The sequence below is a fragment of the Oncorhynchus masou genome, chromosome 33 (assembly GCF_036934945.1).
Source record: "Oncorhynchus masou masou isolate Uvic2021 chromosome 33, UVic_Omas_1.1, whole genome shotgun sequence".
In the NCBI taxonomy this organism is placed as follows: domain Eukaryota; kingdom Metazoa; phylum Chordata; class Actinopteri; order Salmoniformes; family Salmonidae; genus Oncorhynchus; species Oncorhynchus masou.
Window position 1 is genome coordinate 18553834 of NC_088244.1, and position 22785 is coordinate 18576618.

Sequence of the window (22785 nt, forward strand, 5' to 3'; positions counted from 1 at the left end):
AGGCTGTGGTCACTCCCTGACCACTGAGGAGACCTAGTTCAGGGCTGGTTGACAGTAGGATGAGAGAGGTGCGTGTGGCCTCACAGCTCATCTTTTGGGAAGTGGCAGTTTTGTGTAGCCCTATATGGCTTAGGAGGGCAGGAAAACATGTCTGCATCCTGGGGCACGGAAACGGCTCTTCTTCTGGGTACTGGAACATTTTCACTGAAGCCAAGTAAGAATTTGTCTCGAAGGACCATGGTAGAGTTTTATTTTCTTAGTCACCACCACACAATTGCACACACACACATCAAAAATAAAATGTTATTTGTCACATGCTTCGTAAACAGGTATAGACTAACAGTGAAATGCTTACTTACGGGCCCTTCCCAACAATGAAGAGAGAAAAATAATAACACAAGGAATAAATACACAATGAGCAACAATAACTTGGGTATATACAGAGTGCTTCCAGACTTGGTGCATCGGTATCGCTTGCCATACAGTAGCAGAGAGAACAGTCTTTGACTTGGGTAGCTGGAGTCTGACAATTTTTAGGGCCTTCCTCTGACACTCCCTAGTATAGAGGTCCTAAATGGCAGGGAGCTCGGGCCCCAGTGATGTACTTGACCGTACACACTACCCTCTGTAGCGCCTTGCGGTCGGATGCCAAGCAGTTGCCATACCAAGCAGTGATGCAGCTAGTCAATATGTTTTCAATGGTGCAGCTGTATAACTTTTTGAGGATCTGAGGGTCCATGACAAATCTTCGCCTCTTTCCTGAGGGGGAAGAGGCGTTGTTGTGTCCTCTTCACAATGGTGTGATGTGGACATTGAGGAACTTGAAGCTCTCGACCTGCTCCATTACAGCCCCATCAGAAGAGATCTTGTGGTTCTAGAAGGAAAGGAGAATATATGTTCATATTAACAGCAATAATGCAGCGATACAATTGGAACATAGCCTAGAAAGAATACCATTGCAGACACATTCACAAAACAACAGATAAGATGTCAACATCTTGGCTGAGAGTGAGAGGCTAATTACTGCTGCCAGTCACGATTAATGACCTCTCTCCAGCCAGCTAAAGAGCTTATCTAATAGGCCATAAATCAAGTGCGCATGTGAGCGCGCACCATGCCTTCTAGAATCTTCTAACTTACTTGAAAAATAACACACTTTCTTTACATAATAGTAACATGCACATCATACTCATAATAATAATAAATAAACCATGCAATAGTCACATTAACTGGCAATTCTGTACTTAGACGATATGCATTAGGTAAACAATGCTACCAACTGGGGAGAGAAAAAATAAGTTACATATGTAACAAGATAACCAACACTAACCAGGTTTCAGTAGCATGCAGTAATCATCATAAACAGTTCCTAACAAAATAAAGCCCCAACATTAGCAGAGGCATGCATAAGACTTCTAAACTAAATACCGAAAACTTGGTCGTCAGCCAAACTTGTCTTCTGTTGATGACTAAAAACACGCTGAGTTAGAGTGGGCGGAGCCAGAGTCCAAATGTCCATCAAAAACCCACTGATTGTCTGAAAGGAAGGGCCTTCTTTTCACAATTAACAGGTAGGGTCACATAGCTGTTTCTCATTTAGTGGAGAGAGGGAGATTCACTCATCCTCCTGCACAACGATAGATAGCCTATTCGATTGCCATCATTGCTATTTGCCTTTAATTAGTGGGTGTATGACATCCTGAGTGACAGAAAATATTGTATTTGTTAGCAATGGCTAGTGACAGTGACATTTTTTACATTGACATTTTAGTAATTTAGCAGAGCTCTTATCCAGAGTGCATACATGTGCTTTTTTGGACTGTGACCACTTCCTGGTGGTATTGATCCTAATTTAAATAATGCGATTGGCTTGTGAGAGCCCCTACTCACCCATATGGCATCAAACCAATATATTCAACTTGATGTTGTGGCTAAAGGATGTTCCATTGCTGTTGTGTCGGTATTGAATGACTCAACTATAGATCAGACTGTGTCAATACAGAGATATATTGAAATATACTTGAGTGAGGAGAAAAAGACGTATGTGCATTTTTCACAGACTTAAATGTTAAATTCTATCATATTGAGAACGATTCAGGAAAAAGATAAAAGGAAGACAAAGTGTCAGGGAAGAATGATTTCATTTAGACTGATGAGAAAGAGAGGAAAGAGAGGAATTGAGAGACAGTAATCAGGATGATAAAGAGAGAAGAGACAGATGGAGAACAAGAGAAGAGAGAGAGGGGGAAAAGAGAGAGGAGACAGGGGAACCAAGTGACAGGGAGCATGAGGTAGATGGCAGGAGGTAAGCCAGACACCCATCCCCATTTGGTTATCTCCAAATCAAGATTCACAGTGAGTCACTCCAGAGGGTTCATAACTATGCTGTGGCAGAGGCCTCCTCCACAGGATCTCTGTATGTCTGTCTTTCTGTCCCTTGTAATCTGATCAAACACACACAGACAGACTGAACTGCTTATTACTACCTATCAGCCTGGGATTAACAATACACAATAGAACAAATCACACCCTGTGACAATACCAGAATCACAATATTTTTTCCTAAAGGGAAAATGAAACCACAAAGCAGACCAAACTCTTTGGTCCTTTAAAAACCTGCTGTATCGATTGGTAGATACTACTGCACTGTTGGAGCTAGGAACACAAGCATTTCACTTCACCTGCAATAACATCTGCTAAATATGTGTATGTGACCCAAAAATTTGATTTGATTTGAAAATATTGTGTGCTATAGCTTGGAAAATAAATGAATGTGACTCTAGATGACAACATAATGATGTTTGTTTCCAACATTAGGGCTGTTTTCCTAAAGATTTAAATCTGCTTTGTTTCCTTGCCACGATACTAACGAGTATCACGATACCTGTATCCTCCCGGCCCTATCAACCCCCAGAACAGCCTGGGATTAAAAATATACCGTAGAATAAATGACACCCTACAGTCTTTTTGTCAGAGATGAGGGTTATATGTCTAACAATTTTCACAAAATGGTTAATTGCACATCAATAAGGGTTCTTTACTTTCTTTTTTTCACAACCGTGGGAAAGACTGTTTGTTCCCACACTCGGGATTCTGACTCTCTATTGGTTAAACAGACTTTTGGCCTCCCATCCTATTCTAACCCCCTCTCGCCGGCTTTGTATTCATGTTACCTGATGAAATTGCTGTATAATATGATCTTGTTGCCATCAAATGCACATTCAAATGTCATAAATCAACACTGCAGTGCTCTCCCTGTCCTCTGCCGTGCCTTGATTGTATTACTGTTGATGATATCTGGAAATGTACATGTACACCCTGGCCCATCTACTGTTGCTAGCCCCAATTCTGACTTGTGCTCTGATATCTGTTTCACTGATTTCTGCTCTCGTAAAAGCCAGGTCTTTCTGCACGTTAACACTAGAAGCTTATGACCTAAAATGGATCAATTGAAAGTGTGGGTTCACAACTCCAATCCAGATGTGTTGGTCATTACTGGGATATAGTTAAGAAAGAGTGCTTTGAATGCTGATGTTAACCTTTCTGGTTATAACCTTTTTCGACAAGACAGATCTTCCGAATCAAATCAAAATCAAATCCAATTTTATTTGTCATATACACATGGTTAGCAGATGTTAATGCAATTGTAGTGAAATGCTTGTGCTTCTAGTTCCGATCATGCAGTAATATCTAACAAGTAATCTAACAATTTCACAACTACTGCCTTATACACACAAGTGTAAAGGAATGAATAAGAATATGTACATGCCTCCCGGGTGGCGCAGTGGTTAAGGACGCTGTACTGCAGCGCCAGCTGTGCCATCAGAGACTCTGGATTCTGTCGTAACCGGCCGCGACCGGGAGGTCCATGGGGCGACGCACAATTGGCCTAGCGTCGTCCGGGTTAGTGAGGGCTTGGTCGGTAGGGATGTCCTTGTCTCATCGTGCACCAGCTACTCCCGTGGCGGGCCGGGCGTAGTGCACTCTAGCCAAGGTTGCCAGGTGCACAGTGTTTCCTCCGACACATTGGTGCGGCTGGCTTCCGGGTTGGATGCGCTCTGTGTTAAGAAGCAGTGCGGCTTGGTTGTGTTTTGGAGGACGCATGACTTTCAACCTTCGTATCTCCCGAGCCCATATGGGAGTTGTAGCGATGAGACAAAATTGTAGCTACTACAACAAATTGGACACCACAAAATTGGGGAGAAAAAGGGGTAAAAGGGGTAAAAATTCAAAAAAAAAAATATATATATATATACATAAAAATATATGGATGAGTAGGCAAGATGCAGTAGATCATATAGAGTACAGTATATACATATGAGATGACTAATGTAGGGTATGTAAACATTATATAAAGTGGCATTGTTTAAAGTGGCTAGTGATACATTTATTACATCCAATTTTTTATTATTAAAGTGGCTAAATATTTGAGTCAGTATGTTGGCAGCAGCCACTCAATGTTAGTGGTGGCTGTTTAACAGTCTGATGGCCTTGAGATAGAAGCTGTTTTTCAGTCTCTCGGTCCCAGCTTTGATGCACCTGTACTGACCTCGCCTTTTGGATGATAGCGGGGTGAACAGGCAGTGGCTCGGGTGGTTGTTGTTCTTGATATTTTTGGCCTTCCTGTGGCATCGGGTGGTGTAGCTGTCCTGGAGGGCAGGTAGTTTGGCCCGGTGATGCGTTGTGCAGACCTAACTACCCTCTGGAGAGCCTTACGGTTGTGGACGGAGCAGTTGCCGTACCAGGCGGTGATACAACCCGACAGGATGCTCTCGATTGTGCATCTGTAAAAGTTTGTGAGTGTTTTTGGTGACAAGCCGAATTTCTTCAGCCTCCTGAGGTTGAAGAGGCACCTTCTTCACCATTCTGTCTGTGTGGGTGTGGGAGTGGCCATCTTTACCAAGGATCACCTTCAGTGCTCGATTGTCTCCACCAAGTCTGTCCCCAAACGATTTGATTTGCTGGTTTTCAGCATTACACTTTCAAATAGCTCTTCGTTGTCTGTTGCTGGGTGTTATCATCCTCCATCAGCACCGGCCTGTACCCTACCTGCCCTAAGCTCACTCCTGGCCCCTTACACTAAGTCTGAATTTGTCCTGCTAGGTGACCTAAACTGGGACATGCTTAAACCACCTGACCAAGTCCTAAAGCAATGGGACTCCCCAAATCTTTCTCAGATTATTACCAATCCCACAAGGTATGACTCCAAACACTCAGAAAAGGCTACTCTCCTCAATGTTATCCTCACAAATAATCCTGTCCAGTCTGGTGTTTTCTTTAATGACCTTAGTGATCACTGTTTAACAGCCTGTGTTCATAATGGCTGCTCAGTGAAACAACCTGTCCTGGTTTGCCATAGACGCTTGCTAAAACACTTTAATGAGCAAGCCTTCCTTCATGACCTGGCCTCTGTAAATTGTTAAAGAATCAGCTTGATCCCCTCTATTGAAGAAGCTTGGACCTCTATTTTTCTTCACCACTATTGTCCTATTTATTGCCTTACCTCTTTACTTCATTTGCACACACTATATACAGATTTTTCTATTGTGTTATTGACTGTATGTTTATTTATCCCATGTGTAACTTTGTGTTGTTGTTTTTGTCGCACTGCTTTGCTTTATCTTGGCCAGATCGCAGTTGTAAATGAGAATTTGTTCTCAACTGGCCTACCCGGTTAAATAAAGGTGATATAATTTTTTAAAATGTTTTTAAAACACGCCCCCATAAAGAAAATTAGAATTAAACTACATTTACATTACATTTAAGTCATTTAGCAGACGCTCTTATCCAGAGCGACTTACAAACTACAGGTTCAGCCCCTGGTTTGACCGTGATCTTGCAGAGTTACTCCACCTCAAGAATAGCATTTGGCGAAATGCTCGGCCCACGCATACTCAGGCTGACTGGCTCTCGTTCAGGCAAATGAGAAATAAGTACACTCAGGCTATCCAGAAGGCCAAAGTTAGTTACTTAAGGAGCAGTTCTCTCTCTGTGGGTCTAACCCCAAGACGTTCTGGAAAACCCTCTTCCTCACAGCTGCCCATGTCCCTTAAAGTTGATGATGTGGTTGTTACTGACAAGAAGCACATGGCTTTTTAATCACCACTTCATTAAGTCAGGATTCCTGTTTGACTCAGCCATGCCTCGTTGCCTGTCCAACATTTCCTCATCCCCCACCCTTTCTAATGTGACAAGCTCCGATGCTCCTCCCTATTTTTTCCCCTGCATGAGTCCAAGGTGCTAAAGGAACTCCTTAAACTCCTCTCTGGGGAGGTTCCCATTGGGGGAGATCTGTTATAGGCCTATTTCTATTTTGCCCTGTTTATCAAAAATGTTGGAAAAACTTGTCAATAATCAACCGACTGGCTTTCTTGATGTCTATAGTATTCTCTCTGGTATGCAATCTGGTTTCCACTCAGGTTATGGATGTGTCACTGCAACCTTAAAGGTCCTCAATGATGTCACCATTGCCCTTGATTCTAAGCAATGTTTTGCTGCTATTTTTATTGACTTGGCATAAGCTTTTGATACGGTAGACCATTCCATTCTTGTGGGCTGGCTAAGGAGTATTGGTGTCTCTGAGGGGTCTTTGGCCTGGTTCGCTAACTACCTCTCTCAAAGAGTGCAGTGTATAAAGTCAGAACATCTGGTGTATCAGCCAGTGCCTGTCACCAAGGGAGTACCCCAAGGCTTGATCCTAGGCTCCATGCTCTTCTCAATTTACATCAAAAACATAGCTCAGGCAGTAGGAAGCTCTCTCATCCATTTATATGCAGATGATGCAGTCTTATACTCAGCTGGCCCCTCCCTGGATTTTGTGTTAAATGCTCTACAACAAGCTTTCTCTGCCCTTAACCTTATTCTGAACACCTCCAAAACAAAGGTCATGTGGTTTGGTAAGAAGAATGCCCCTCTCCTCACAGGTGTGATTACTACCTCTGAGGGTTTAGAGATTGAGGTAGTCACTTCATACAAGTATTGGGGAGTATGGCTAGACGGTATACTGTCCTTATCTCAGCACATATCAAAGCTGCAGGCTGAAGTTATATCTAGACTTGGTTTCCTCTATCGTAATCACTCCTCTTTCACCCCAGCTGCAAAACTAACCCTGATTCAGATGACAATCCTATCCATGCTAGATTACGGAGTAATTTATAGATCGGCAGGTAAGAGTGCTCTCAAGCGGCTAGATGTACTTTACCTTTTGGCCATCAGATTTGCCACCAATGCTCCTTAAAGGACAAATCACTGCACTCTATACTCTTCTGTAAACTGGTCATCTCTGTATACATGTCGCAAGACCCACTGGTTGATGCTTATTTATAAAAACCCTCTTAGGCCTCACTTCCCCCTATCTGAGATATCTACTGCAGCCCTCATCCTCCACATACAATATCCGTTCTGCCAGTCACATTCTGTTAAAGGTCCCCAAAGCACGCATATCCCTGGGTTGCTCGTCTTTTCAGTTCGCTGCAGCTAGCGACTGGACCAAGCTGCAACAAACACTCAAACTGGGCAGTTCTCAATCTCTTCATTCAAACTCAATCATGGACACTTACTGACAGTTGTGGCTGCTTTGCATGATGTATTGTTTTCTCTACCCTATTGCCCTTTGTGCTGTTGTCTGTGCCCAATAATGTTTGTACCCTGTTTTGTGCTGCTGCCATGTTGTGTTGCTACCATGTTGTAGTCATGTTGTGTTGCTGCCTTGCTATGTTGTCTTAGGTCTGTCTTTATGTAGTGTTGTCTCTCGTCGTGATGTGTGTTTTGTTCTATATTTTATTATTATTTATTTTATTTTTAATCGCAGCCCCCGTAGGAGGCCTTTCGCGTTTCAGTTGGCCACTATTGTAAACAAGAATTTGTTCTTAACTGACTTGCCTAGTTAAATAAAGTTTAAATAAAACTGCTGTGATGGTTGTGAAGAACCATCCCATTCTACCACTATCCACCATGTTTTCTTCTATGCCATGAAATGCTGCTCATTAGGCCTGTTGCCTTCTATTTTATAGACTAACCTATTTGAATGTAACAATCTGGGCGTAGTGGGTGCGAAGTCAGGCACAGGAAGCAGAGAGTACAGGGTAGTGCTATTTATTGCACACACGGCGAACATAAGCAACCCCACGAAACACAGGGCGCACACAAAACAAATGCCCCAAACACGGGGACTCAAACAGTCCGGAGAAAAACCCACGAACAAAACACGTCAACATCGAACGTGCTCAGAGCAACACAAAACAATCCCGCACAAAGAGCAGGCGGGCCTACTGGCTAACATAGCCCGACTAATCAGCCTACACACAAAACAGGTGAAACCAATAAACAGAAAGGGGAAAAGGGATCAGTGGCAGCTAGTAGGCCGGTAACAACGACCACCGAGTGCCACCCAAACAGGAAGGGGAGCGACCTTCGGTAGGAGTCGTGACATTGAACTACTCTCCATATGGTTTCCTTTACAGACCTCTTGATTAGATTATTTTATTTCACGATTCATAAATATAAATGTATGTATTGGCAGAATATATTTAAAGTAAAAATGAATTGGAAAGGTATCGTGAGGTTGATAGCCATACATTTTGTTCCGAAAGTGGGAAAAGTGCCACACCCCTAGCGGCTGTGAATCCCAATAAGGGATATCTCAATTGGGAGAGATCCTAAGACACCCATCACCCAGGTTCATCACTTTATTTGTACTACCACAACCGCTTATTGTGCCGATTCCGCAAGAAAATCATTCAGATTAGTGGCATGTTGTTGATCACCCTCACCTTAATATAACAACATTTTCAAATAATATGCTGATATTGCTTTGGTGATGGAAATGATGAATATGAAGTTGAAAATGTTTTACATTTCCCTTTAATTTACAAATGGAATAGTAGTCTGGTTACTTCAGACAAAATCAAAATTAGGGAGGTTGGTCAGGGAGGATCGGACGGAATACCAAGACCGTCTAGCAGTCCAAAGGTTGCGTGTTCGAGTCATTTTGCAGACAACTGTAGAATTTTAGCTAACTCTTACCCTTCTACTAACCTTAATCAAATCCTTACTTGCTACGTTAGTTCTCCTAACCGTAGTCATTAAGACAAAACAAGCACAGAGTAACACGTATAATATTATACACTCCTCCAAGATGTATGAAATGCGCCTTTCAGGTAGAATCGTTAGTAGTGTCAGTCCCATCTGCAACATTGTATACTCATTAAACCCAGGTGTGGACGTTAAATCTTTATGGACATGAACTATAGTAATGTATAAAGTAAAAAAAACATTTTTGCATGATGTATTCATAATTTAATCATTGATTTATTTACCACATTTCACAAACTAATAAGTTGAATTGCCTCACCTATTTTCTCTTCCTGTTTTTCAGCTATGAATTCATACACGGCCTGGTCTACAAAAAGAGGTCTGCCGGTAGCAAAAAAAAAGGAAAGCTATTTTTGCATGTTTTTTGTTTGTTTGTTTTGTGACTGGAACAGGGTTTCTTGTTTTAATCCCAATAATCTGTTATTGTAACAAATTAAAAAATCTGTTCAAGTTTTCCTAATTTCTTTCATTGCAACCATTTTATATCTATAATGTACTTCGTACTTGATCCCTTCATACTGTAGCTCTCTGCCCCACTTATTACAGATTAGTTAACCCATAATTTTACTTGACAATTGTTTCTGGCGTTATCCCTAAAATCTGGAAAGCATCTCCTCCCACTACACAAAGGAGGAGAGCCTTCTGACTTAAATAAATACAGTCCAATTTCAAAGTTCTTGCTTTTCCAAAGTTTTAGACTCCTGACCAACACTCATCTAACAACTTTTTAAACTTCTCATTCTATTCTAAATGTGCACCAGTGTGGACATAGCACCATTATAGCTGGTATTCTTGTTCTAGATGATGTGTTAAATTGCTTAGATCATAAAAACCATTGTGCTCCCTTATTTATAGACCTTTCCAAGGCATTCGAACCGGTTGACCATTACGTTCTCATTCAGAGGCTGACTGAAATAAGCCTGAATCAGGCTTCTGGGAAATGGTTTGAGAATGATCAGTCAATACGTGATTTCAGGTGGTGCCAAGTCTAGTTTCCTAGATATTACAAAAAGTGTACCGCAAGGGTCGGTATTGGGACCTTTTCTCTTTACTATTTATATAAATAATATTGGTCTATCTGTTAACTTGTAAGATTAATCTGCAAGCAGACGACTCTGTTACAGTGCATTGAGAAAGTATTCAGAGCACTTGACTTTTTCCACATTTTGTTTTACGTTAAAGTCTTATTCTAAAATTTATTAAATATTTATTTTTCTCATCAATCTAGACACAATGACATATGAGGACAAAGCAAAAAAAGGTTTTAGACATTTTTGCAAATGTATTAAAAATGAAAAACAGAAATACCATATTTTTTGATTTACGTAAGTATTCAGACCCTTTGCTATGAGACTCGAAATTGAGCTCAGGTGCATCCGGTTTGCATTAATTATCCTTGAAATGTTTCTACAGTCCACCTGTGGTAAATGCAATTGATTGGACATGATTTGAAAAGGCAAAGACCTGTCTCTATAAGGTCCCACATTTGACAGTGCATGTAAGAGCAAACAAGCCACAAGGTCGAAGGAATTGTCTATAGAGCTCTGAGACAGGATTGTGTCGAGGCACAGATCTGGGGAAGGGTATTCAAAAATGTCTGCAGCATTGAATGTACCCAAGAACACAGTGGCCTCCATCATTCTTAAACGGAAGAAGTTTGGAACCACCAAGACTCTTTCTATAGCTATTCGGAACCACCAAGACTCTTTCTAGAGCTGGCCACCTGGTCACTGCGCAATCAGGGGAGAAGGGCCTTGGTCAGTGAGACCAAGAACCCGTTGGTCACTCTGACAGAGCTCCAGAGTTCCTCTGTGGAGATGGGAGAACCTTCCAGAAGGACAACCATCTCTGCAGCATCCACCAATCATGCCTTTATGGTAGAGGGGCCAGACGGAAGCCACTCCTCAGTAAAAGGCACATAACAACCCGGTTGGAGTTTGCCAAAAGACACCTAAAGGACTCTCAGACTATGAGAAACAAGATTCACTGGTTTGATGAAACCAAGATTGAACTCTTTGGCATGAATGTCAAGCATCATGTCTGGAGGAAAGCTGGCACCATCCCTACGGTGAAGCATGGTGGTGGCAGCATCATCCTGTGAGGATGTTTTTCCGCGGCAGGGACTGGGAGACTAGTCAGGATTGAGGGAAAGATGAATGGAGCAAAGTACAGCGAGATCCTTGATGAAAACCTGCTCCAGAGCGCTCAGAACATTAGACTGGGGTGAAGGTTCACCTTCGAATGACCCTGAGCACACAGGAGTTGCTTCGGGACATGTCTCTGAATGTCCTTGAGTGGCCCAGCCAGAGCCTAGACTTGAACCCAATCGAACATCTCTGGAGAGACCTGAAAATAGCTGTGGAGCGACGCTCTCCATCCAACCTGACAGAACATGAAAGGATCTGCAGAGTGGAATGGGGCAAACTCCTCAAATACAGGTGTGCCAAGCTTGTAGTGTCATACCCAAGAGGACCTGAGGCTGTAATCACTGTCAAAGTTCCTTCAACAAAGTACTGAGTAAAGAGTCTGAATACTTATGTAAATGTGATATTTCTGAAAAATTTGGAAAAAGTCAAGGGGTCTGAATACTTTCCGAATGCACTGTATGTATGCCATTGCCACAACTGTTGGTCAGGCTGTTAGAGCTGCAATCTGTCCTTATTACCTTACAGAAAGCCCTGGTTGTTTTAAAACTTGTACTTATTGCGGTGAAGACTAAATATAGGTATGTTCTGTAATTTGTGCCAAAAATAATTCAGATGGACAACATATTTATTCATTGGATGGTTCTCCTATCGATCAAGTTCCTGCCTATAAATATCTCTGCATTTGGATTGACAAAGATTTAATGTTGAAAAAACCTACGGATGAGGTCGTTAAAATGCTAAGATTTAATATATGCCATTTAGCAGACACATTTGTCCAAAGAAACTTAGTCATGCATGTATACATTTTACATATGGATTTCCCAGGAATCAAACCCAAACTCCTGGCATTGCAAGCATCATGCTCTACCAACTGAGCCACACAGGGCCATTTATAATGGCTTCTTTTTTAGAACTATGTCGTGTCTTTACTATCATTAAAGTGAAGACTTATAGTTTTTATCAAAGATTCTCTGTAATTAGTATTATGCGATCAACTGATTCATCATGTAATTGTAATTAACTAGGAAGTTGGGGCACCAAGGAAAAAATATTCAGATTACAAGGTTATAATTTCCTAATATAACTTTTCAGATATTTTCATATCTGATCCATAGTCCTCTGATTAATAAATTATTTACTTTACCTCACGTTGGTCTCATTCCAAACGTCGTAAATTGTTGGCTATCTGCATGAGTCATCCATACATCAATTGTCTTAAATCATTTATTTATTACTAACTAATTAATTCACAGAAATGCATAAACAAACAGTAAATATGGTTACATGAAATGATAGGAGAATGTGCCCTAGTGGGCTAAACCGGCATGGTGGCTTGTTAAACAAAAGGGGAAGTGGGGGTCGACTAAGAAGTCACCACAGAGAGATAATTATAACAATTGAAATGCTAATCCTTTGCACATGAACGCTCACTCATTCGGGAAAAATTGCAATCAATATATATTTACGCTCAGTGTGTCGTCTTGATCGATGGTGAAAAGTTGTTTCTTTTGTAGAATTGTCCGTCTCTCCCCCTCTCTCTCTCTACGTGGTTATTGTGAATAGTTCAGAGTGACATTCGTTCATTTCGTTATAGAATGGGTGTTTCGGCGGTTGTTGTTCTTCGCGTTCAATGATACCGAATTCCTAGCTGCAGACTTGTAATTAATATCAAAGACTTGTTCTGTCGGTATCGATAGTCTAAGAGTTTAACCACGTGTTATGGTTAAAAGATTCAGCAATGGTCTACAACCTTCGTCCTCTCCTAATGGAGAAAAACATGGTCTGGTGATAATTTCTCAAAGTTGGGTTTTATTCGGAAAAAGGGCTGTCCCAGGATGCCTGACCCTAACTGGGATCAGGGGCGGTCCTCTGATTTAGTTCATATCAAAAGGGAATTGTATTTTCCTTCATTAAACAGTCCAAAATCATATTACACATTTTACAAACAGTATCATATTCACTCATTCATTGTATACAACAATTAGATGTAAACCTCATATCTGAGGCTATTATATAAACAGCGTTATGGTAATGTGGCCACACCGTCTCCCATGAGCTTCCCCAAGTTGTGACAAATGGAACAGTTCGTAGCTGGATTCTTCACCGATCTTTTATACTTTCTCTGGAACATTAAATTTGTTCGGACCTCAAGTTCTGTGAGGTGGAAGAAATTACTTTGTGCTCTATGAAAATTTACTCGGCCTCTTATACTATGTGGCCATGTGGCAGGGTCTTCTCAGAAAATGTACGACCTCTCTCTGACCACAGCAGCCTAGTTGAAGGAGGCAAGGGGGAGGCAGGGAGAGGGGGATGGGGCTTGCTATACCCAAAGAGTGCAACGTCAAGACAACTTGATCTTGCCTCTCCCTAAACAGCAGGAAGCAGATTGTAAAGTCAACTTTTCTACCTGTTCTTGACTATAGTGACACCATTTACCAGATTGCAGAAACCACTACTCTTAAACCTTTGGATGCCGTCTACCATAGCGTCCTTCGCTTTATCACAGATGACAGTTGTAATACTCATCACTGCATCCTGTGTCAAAAGGTTGGCTGGTCCTCATTAAAGTCCTGTAGATCACTTCATCATTCCATTTTTGTTTACAATGCTCTACTACACAAGCTTCAGACTTACCTCACTTTGCTGGTAAAATTATTTATAACTATGTTCCGGCATCCTGACCATCTGCTCAAGGAAAAAAATAGTCTCATGACTGAATATAATTGGGGACCCCTGCCCTACAGGGACAAATTGAATGACCCTTTTTGGTACTAACTACAACTTCTGAGAGTGTATTGTATATATAATGTGTACAAAGTAGTGCACTACACTGAGTATAGAAAACATTATGAACACCTGCTCTTTCCATGACATAGATTGACCAGGTGAATCCCGGTGACAGCTAGGATCACTATCACTGATATCACTTGTTACCTCCACTTATATTAGTGTAGATGAAGGGGAGGAGACAGGATACATTAAACTTTTTAGCCCATTAGACAATTGAGACATGGATTGTGTGCCATTCAGAGGGTGAATGGGCAAGACAAAAAAGTGCCTTTGAACTGGGTATGGTAATAGGTGCCAGGCGCAACTCTTTGTGTCAAGAACTGCAATGCTGCTGGGTTTTTCACTCTCAACAGTTTCCCATGTGTATCAAGAGTGGTCCATCACCCGAAGGACATCCAGCCAACTTGACAACTGTGGGAAGCATTGGAGTCAACGTGCCAGCATGGGGTGTGCAACTAAATATAGGAAGGAAGGTATTCCTAATGTTTGGTATAATCAGTGTATATGGGGAATAGGGTGTCATTAGAGACTGCCTTAAAAACAGAGCCCTTATACAACACCCAACACCCAACACCTACGCCATCAAACGTCACCACTCACAGTGGCCCTGACAGCCTAAACTCTCAGAAAAAAAGAGGTTCCAAATTGGTTCTTCGGCTGTCCCTGTGGGAGTACCCTTTGAAGAACCCTTTTGAATTCCATGTATAATCTTCTATGAAAAGGGTTCAGAAAAGGTTCTACCTGGAACCAAAAGGGTTCTACTTCGAACCTAAAAGGGTTCTTCGAAGGGTTCTCCACAGGGATAGCTGATGTTTAACTCTGACTTGTTCTTGTCGCCTGCTTTGCTTTAACTTGGCCAGGTAGCAGTTGTAAATGAGAACCTGTTCTCAACTGGCCTACCTGGTTAAATAAAGGTGAAATAAAAATAAATAAATAAAAATGAACCATTTTAGTTTTTTTTCTGAGAGTGTTATACCTTTTTCATACATTTAAATTACAACAAGTTAAAAAAACAGCTGGATCAGTGTTATCTTGTATATTTCTGTCTAAACCCCCACGACTCAGTTCAGAGAACAAATCATTGTATATATAGAGTGGCTTGCAAAAGTATTCACCCCCCTTGGCATTTTTCCTATTTTGTTGCCTTACAACCTGGAATTAAAATAGATTTTTTTGCGGGGGTTTGTATCATTTGATTTACACAACATGCCTACCACTTTGAAAATTAAAAATATTTTTTATTATCAAACAAACAAGAAATAAGATTAAAAAATGGAAAACTTGAGCGTGCATAACTATTAACCCCCCCAAAGTCAATACTTTCTAGAGCCACCTTTTCCAGCAATTACAGCTGCAAGTCTCTTGGGGTATGTCTCTATAAGCTTGGCACATCTAGCCACACTCATTCTTCAAGGAAAAACTGCTCCTGATCCTTCACGTTGGATAGGTTCCACTGGTGTACAGCAATCTTTAAGTTATACCACAGATTCTCAATTGGATTGAGGTCTGGGCTTTGACTAGGCCATTCCAAGACATTTAAATGTTTCCCCTTAAACTACTCAAGTGTTGCTTTAGCCGTATGCTTAGGATTATTGTCCTGCTGGAAGGTGAACCTCTGACCCAGTCTCAAATTTCTGGAAGACTGAAACAGGTTTCCCTCAAGAAATTCCCTGTATTTAGAGCCATCCATCATTCCTTCAATTCTGACCAGTTTCCCAGTCCCTGCCGATGGAAAAACATCCCCACAGCATGATGCTGCCACCACCATGCCTCACTGGGGATGATATTTTCGGGGTGATGAGAGGTGTTTGGTTTGCGCCAGACAAAACGTTTTCCTTGATGGCCATAAAGCTACATTTTAGACACATCTGACCAGAGTACCTTCTTCCATATGTTTGGGGAGTTGCCCACATGCCTTTTGGCGATCACCAAATGTGTTTGCTTATTTTCTTCTTTAAGCAATGGCTTTTTTTCTGACCACTCTTCCGTAAAGCCCAGCTCTGTGGAGTGTATGGCTTAATGTGGTCCTATGGACAGGTACTCCAATCTCCACTGTGGAGCTTTGCAGCTCCTTCAGTGTTATGTTTGGTCTCTTTGTTGCCTCTCTGATTAATGCCCTCCTTGCCTGGTCTGTGAGTTTTGGTGGGCAGCCCTCTCTTGGCAGGTTTGTTGTGGTGCCATATTATTTCTATTTTTTAATAATGATTTAATGGTGCTCCGTGGGATGTTCAAAGTTTGGAATATTTTTTTATAACCCAACCCTGATCTGTACTTCTCCACAACTTTGTCCCTGATCTGTTTGGAGAGCTCTTTGGTCTTCATGGTGGTGCCCCTTGCTTTGTGGTGACTGAGGCCTTTCAGAACAGGTGTATATATACTGAGATCATGTGACAGTTTGAACACAGGTGGACTTTATTTAACTAATTATGTGACTACTGAAGGTAATTGGTTGCACCAGATCTTATTTAGGGGCTTCATAGCAAAGGGGGTGAATACATATGCACGCACCACCTTTACATAGATTTAGTTTTTAGTTTTTGAAACAAGTTCTTTTTTAAATTTCACTTCACCAATTTGGACTATTTTCTGTATGTCCATTACATATCCATAACATTAAATTTAAATGACAGGTTGTAATGCAACAAAATAGGAAAAATGCTAAGGGGGATGAATACTTTTGCAAGGCACTGTACACCGTATGAAAGAGCAAGTCAACTTTAGTTGGAACTGATTAATGAGTCTGGGAAAATTAGCAGTGTGGAGGAATAATACCTGTTTCTTGGCGGTTTTCTCTCCGGTGAGTGTCTCCCCAGGCAGGCAGGTTGACAGTCACTTCGCCAGGCCAAAACCCCCGTTGGATAAACCCTGATTCTCCTACTGTTTAAGTTCCACTAATAGGACACGCCACTTTGAGTCTCAGCTACTTTCCCTCTTATTAATGAGTTCTGTTAAAGTCTCCCACCTCCAGTTAGACCCTAATGGCCGCCGCAATAACTCACCCCCTCTTTATACCAATGTCTATGTTCTATTCTCTCCATTCTAATCATACTGACTGTTACACTACTGTGGAAAGGAATGTAGCCAGCCACGAAAGATGAATAAGGAAATGCATGAGGATGCATAGAGTAATGACAAATGTGGCCAAAAATACAATTTTCCTAAATGCATATTAAGAAATTCATTTATGATTTGAACACTTCTGACACAGTATGAGAGAGCTGTACTCATCACAACCAATTAGCAATAACAGCTGCAGGGTGACTGTCACATTGTATAAATGATTGGAGACAAGCGCAGGAATTTGTAATAGGGTGATTTAATACTCCACCCAAAATATACAACATGCCATGAAAAGGCACGAGGACGAAGCCCAAAACAAACACGTATACAAAAACACAGGAATGTAACCCAAACAAAAATGTGAGTTAAAACCTCTAATAAATACACAGGAGTGCACAAATAACAAGTGCACAATACACGCAAGCCGAAATAACAAAGCACAGGTGCTCACAGACCAACGGACATGGGAACAATAACCAACAAAACAATGGTGAACAGAGGGTACATATATACAATTGCTAATCAGGAGGAATGGGAACCAGGTGTGCGTAATGAAAAAGTTCACTGACTCCTAGAAGCTAGTGACGTAGACCTCCGGAGCTGGTGCATGAAATCAGGCAGTACCGGGGGAATACTGACAGTGACCCTTGCCCTATCCCTGACACTGTACTCCTCCAGACACCCGACAAACAATCCCCTACTCACACAAGTCTGGCGGGGGCAGGGGTCCATGGCAATAGGTGCATCAGCAGCTTCACTATGACAACCTGAGAGTTGATTGTACTGAGGGTGTTCCATCAGTGTGGTTGATTGAATTTACTAAAGATACCTGCAGGAGGTAGTCATAAACTAGACAGGTGATAGATTCATTCAAAACATATTCACTTTGTTCAAGATCCAAGCAGTACATACACGAGTGACAGATGAGATAAACATTGAGCTCATGAATGTTCCATTGATGAAACAACGTGTTGAGAGTCCCAATACTTCAGGTTATCACATCAAAATCGACAAATATATGACCATATGAGTAGCTATAACTGTTTAATACTACAGAGAATCCCTGTACATGTAACACACTTTGAGATCTCACTACTCACTAAGTGTTATGGCGTTAAGACAATCCATTGTGTTTATGTATGGCTCATGTAACTAACTGCATGACTCATATCATCTCTGGTAAAGAAGCTGTGCGGGACTGGACCTTTGAGTGTGTGTGCGTATGTGTGTGTGTGAGTTTGTGTGTGCTTGGGTGTGTAAGTGTGTGTGTGTGCATGACTGTGCCAGTGTGTATGTTCCCTCTCACCCGGCGTTAGAGCGAGAGCCAGGCCTAGCGGCTGTGTAATCTGTCCTCTGAGGATTGGTCTATTATATGTCTCCTCTGATTGAGTGAGGAGCAGCACTGGGCTCATTGGTATGGCTGAACTCGTTGGCTCTGTTTTAATCAATCCAGACACGTCAGACTTGTGCAGGGACATACACTCACTGACTTGCAAACATGCACGCATGCACGCACACACACACAAGACATCTCTGACCTTCCCTCTGACGGCAGGGGAGCACCTGCGCCACCTAATCACTCACACAATTAAAGACATGAGACAGGAGCACAGAGCGACAGAACTTTAAGTGTGTGTGTTTTATTAGACTAATGAAGTACAGATCTATAGAACCACGGCTGATATGAGTGTCGCACTAATCTCTATTGATTGTTTCAATCACACTGACATCTGTTGAATCACATTCTCACATCTCGGGGAGGATAAGAGATAGATGCACAGAGACAGATTTACAAAGTGACCGAAGTGGAGGAGGATTTGTCGCATGATCACTGCTTGAGAGAAACAGAGGGAGAGAGGGAAAGTGAGAGAAGGGGGAGAGAAAGAGAAGGAGAGGAGAGTGTATGCAGGTTCTCTGGTCATAACTCCAGTGTGTCTGTGTTGGGGTAGTAAAAAGAAATATGATATGAATTGTTAAAGTGAGAGCACAATCTACCCAAACGTTATAGCAGAGACAGACTAGCAGTCTACTACATAAATAATGACAAGGAGAGGGGCGTAGCGGAGAGGAATACTCAGCCCTGATTTAAGATTGAAACCCTGGGCCAAAGTACCAGTACAGCCACCTTGATATGACGCTCTGTGCACTGACACCAGTGCTGTGAAATCTAAATAAACAGGCAGACAGAATTATTAATCTGCAACACTCCTGTCCTCCTGATTCTGATTGGAGAAGCACTGCCAAAAACAGGAAGGTTTATGCATAGTGTCTACTCAACTGTGCTATCGAACCAACACATTTAACATCATTTAATATATGAAATATGAATGCAGACTATGCAAATTCAGTGGTCGGTGGACTAAATTAGGGATTCCACAAGAAGTGTTAAAATTGTAATGGCACGTTCTGGTGGCAGACACACAAACACACACAGTGAGCGCTCTAAATAAAATGAACTATCTTATTATCATTTGTTTTATTCATTTATTCATGGCTTGGATCCTTAACTGAGCCCAGTAGACTTGTGTCAGCTCAGAGATGAGTTACTCCCTAATACAGACCAGTCAACAGATACGGACTGAGAGACAGATAGAGGGAAAGAGGGATGGAAGGATGGAGAGAGTGGGATGGGGAGGGTACACATTACTACTAGTGCTGGGAATTGCCAGGGACCTCAAAATACAATGATATCACAATACTTAGCTGCAAATACGATATGTATTGCAATTCTATGTACACTACATGGCCAAAAGTATTTGGTCACCTGCTCAACGAACATCTCATTCCAAAATCATGGGCATTAATATGGAGTTGGTCACGCCTTAGTTTCTATAACAGAGAACCCGTTTCCACTGCTCTAATGGCAGTGAGTCCAACAGCGGCAAGCTTTACATCACTCCTGCCGATGCTTGGCATTGCACATGGTGATCTTGGGGTTGTGTACGGCTGCTTGGCCATGGAAACCCATTTCATGAAGCTCCCTCTGACGTTGGTTCCAGAGGCAGTTTGGAACTCGGTAGTTAGTGTTGCAACTGAGGACAGACCATTTTTAACACTCGGTGGTCCTGTTCTGTCAGCTTGTGTGGCCTACCACTTCGCAGCTGAGCCATTGTTGCTCCTAGAAGTTTCTAATTCAGAATAACAGCACGTACAGTTGACCGGGGCAGCTCTAGCAGGGCCGAAATTTGACGAACTTATTGTTTGAAAGGTGGCTCCTATGACGATGCCACCTTGAAAGTCACTGAGCTCTTCAGTAAGGTCATTATATTGCCAATGTTTGTCTATGAAGATTGCATGGCTGTATGCTTTATTTTATACACTTTTCAGCAATGGGTGTGGCTGAAATAGCCAAAAAAGTCAGTTGTTGATGTGTGCAGAAGGTCCCTGGTTCGAGCCCAGGTAGGGGCGAGGAGATGGACGGAAGCAAAACTGTTCCATTGATTCTGTTGACCCGGATCACTATTGCTGCAGAAAAGGATGAGGTCAAAGGGGGGGTGAGTGTAACCGATGTGAAATTCTTAGCTAGTTAGCGGTGTCATGACGTTGGCATGTTGGTGAGGTTTATGACCCACATAAATCCCTTTCCTCGCTCTACTCTACAGAGTGACTCTTGGAAAGCCCTTTTTTAGCATAGAGAGTCGGGTAACATCAAAAGGGTGGTTAACAGAACCATATTTCGGTAATCCAACCAGTTGAAAATATGCGTTGGTACTTAAGGAATATGATTTCAGATCAGTTGTCATCTGAGACATTATTACTGATGATAGGATGACATAAACTGTATTTTGGAAAGTCTACACATTATAGTTATCAGATTCACATGGAATTGTTGTGCAATTTAAATGTTTCAATATGAAACTATTTGTGAACAGATTAAATGTAATTTTAACTTCTAAATTAGAGAATTGGTTTTCATAAGTGAACTAGGCTCAACTCAGTGGCCCCGTCCATGTGGACAGACATTGGTTGTGAACTATGAAACACGCCCTTCTCTCCCTACCACATAAGCCCTTATTTTACATTTGTGTTCCCCAGGACGTGAGGACGACGGTCCATACGTTAAAAGGGCTAATATCAAACTACAGAACTGAGCCAACTTTAGCGTGAGCTTAAAGTATGGCAACTTGGTATGAACTTTGAACTCTTATTCACTAAAGAATTGATACCTCCTAGCCGTTGAGTGAGCAGCAGCAGCTGTAAACGTGGGTTAGGAAAGGACGGACAAAGTATCTCTCTACCAAACACACGACGGTACGGCAACGTACCCATTCAACCACAAGACATATTCTTAAAAGGACACGGGAGATCTCTGTTGGGCAACCATCTACGATGGGCCTTCCATCTACGATAAACCTATTGAAGCACTGCTCAGAGTAAATATTTCTTGCATTTTCCTTTTCCAAATGGGCGGTTATTTAAAATGCATAAGATTCTGTATTTACGATAGCATAGCTTTACAAGGTCCGATCAGAGACCAAATTCCTTTGGTCCTCAGTCTTCCCGCGATTCATTCAAAACCCATTCAAAATCCTTTTGTGTGACCAGCTGTCATATCTGTTCCGCCCGCTAGGGACGTTTTCCTTTATGACGTAATTTGTAATCAAGGTATGATTCATTCTTTGTATATGTAATTCTGTGTGATTACTTAGGTATTTCGTAAATAAATAATTAAACCCAATTTTGCATTGCTGATTCAACTTGTTTGCCACGGTTCGTGAAGATAACCAATAATTTACAACTTTCAGATGAGACTGAATTAAGGTGACAATTAATATTGACTGATATTGATGTAAAATATTACTAGGTCTTTAACTTGTTATGGCTGCAATCCTGATATCGGGATAAGTGTCATCAACAATCGCTGAATAGCATAGCGCTACATACAATAAATATTCCTATAAATATTTATATTCATGAAATCACAAGTGCAATATAGGAAAATACAGCTTAGCCTTTTGTTAATCCACCAGTCGTGTCAAATTTTGAAATTATGCTTTACAGCGAAAGCAATCCAAGCGTTTGTGTAAGTTTATCGATCGCACGATAAACATTAAGTACACTTAGCATCAGGTAGCTCGTTCACGAAAATCAAAAGAGCAATCAAATGAATTGTTTACCTTTGATGATCTTCGGATATTTTCGGACTCCCAGTTACACAACAAATGTTCCTTTTGTTCCATAAAGATTATTTTTAGATCCAAAATACCTCCGTTTGTTTGTCGCGTTATGTTCAGAAATCCCTAAGAAAGAGTGGTCACGACAACGCAGACGAAAATTCCACAGAAACATGTCAAACGTTTTTTATAATCCTCAGGTTGTTTTTATAATATATAATCGAAAATATATCAACCGCAAATGTCTTTGACAGTAGGAGAGGGGAAAACAATGGCAATGTCCAAATTCTGTTGCACGAGCAAAACTCATGTGAACACTTGACGCGATGTTATCGTTCTGGCTCATTTTTCAAATAAACGCCTGAAACTATGTCTGAAGACTGTTGACACCTTGAGGATGCGATAGGAAAAGGAATCTGGTTCATATCCCTTTAAATGGAGCAAAGGGAGGCTATGGAACATGGAGTTTTCAAAATAGAAGCCACTTCCTGTTTTGATTTTCCTCAGGGTTTCGCCTGCAATATCAGTTCTGTTATACTCCCAGACAATATTTTGACAGTTTTGGAAACTTTAGAGTGTTT

At 41.5% G+C, this 22785-nt stretch overlaps 1 long non-coding RNA gene across 1 annotated transcript; it reads right to left on the reverse strand.

The window, feature by feature from the left end:
- Positions 1–233: 233 nt before the first annotated feature.
- LOC135527528 (uncharacterized) lies at positions 234–13030 on the reverse strand. Its single transcript, XR_010453447.1, has 2 exons — positions 12707–13030; positions 234–874 (listed from the first exon to the last, which is right to left on the reverse strand). It is a non-coding gene; the product is annotated as an uncharacterized LOC135527528 (long non-coding RNA).
- Positions 13031–22785: the final 9755 nt, after the last annotated feature.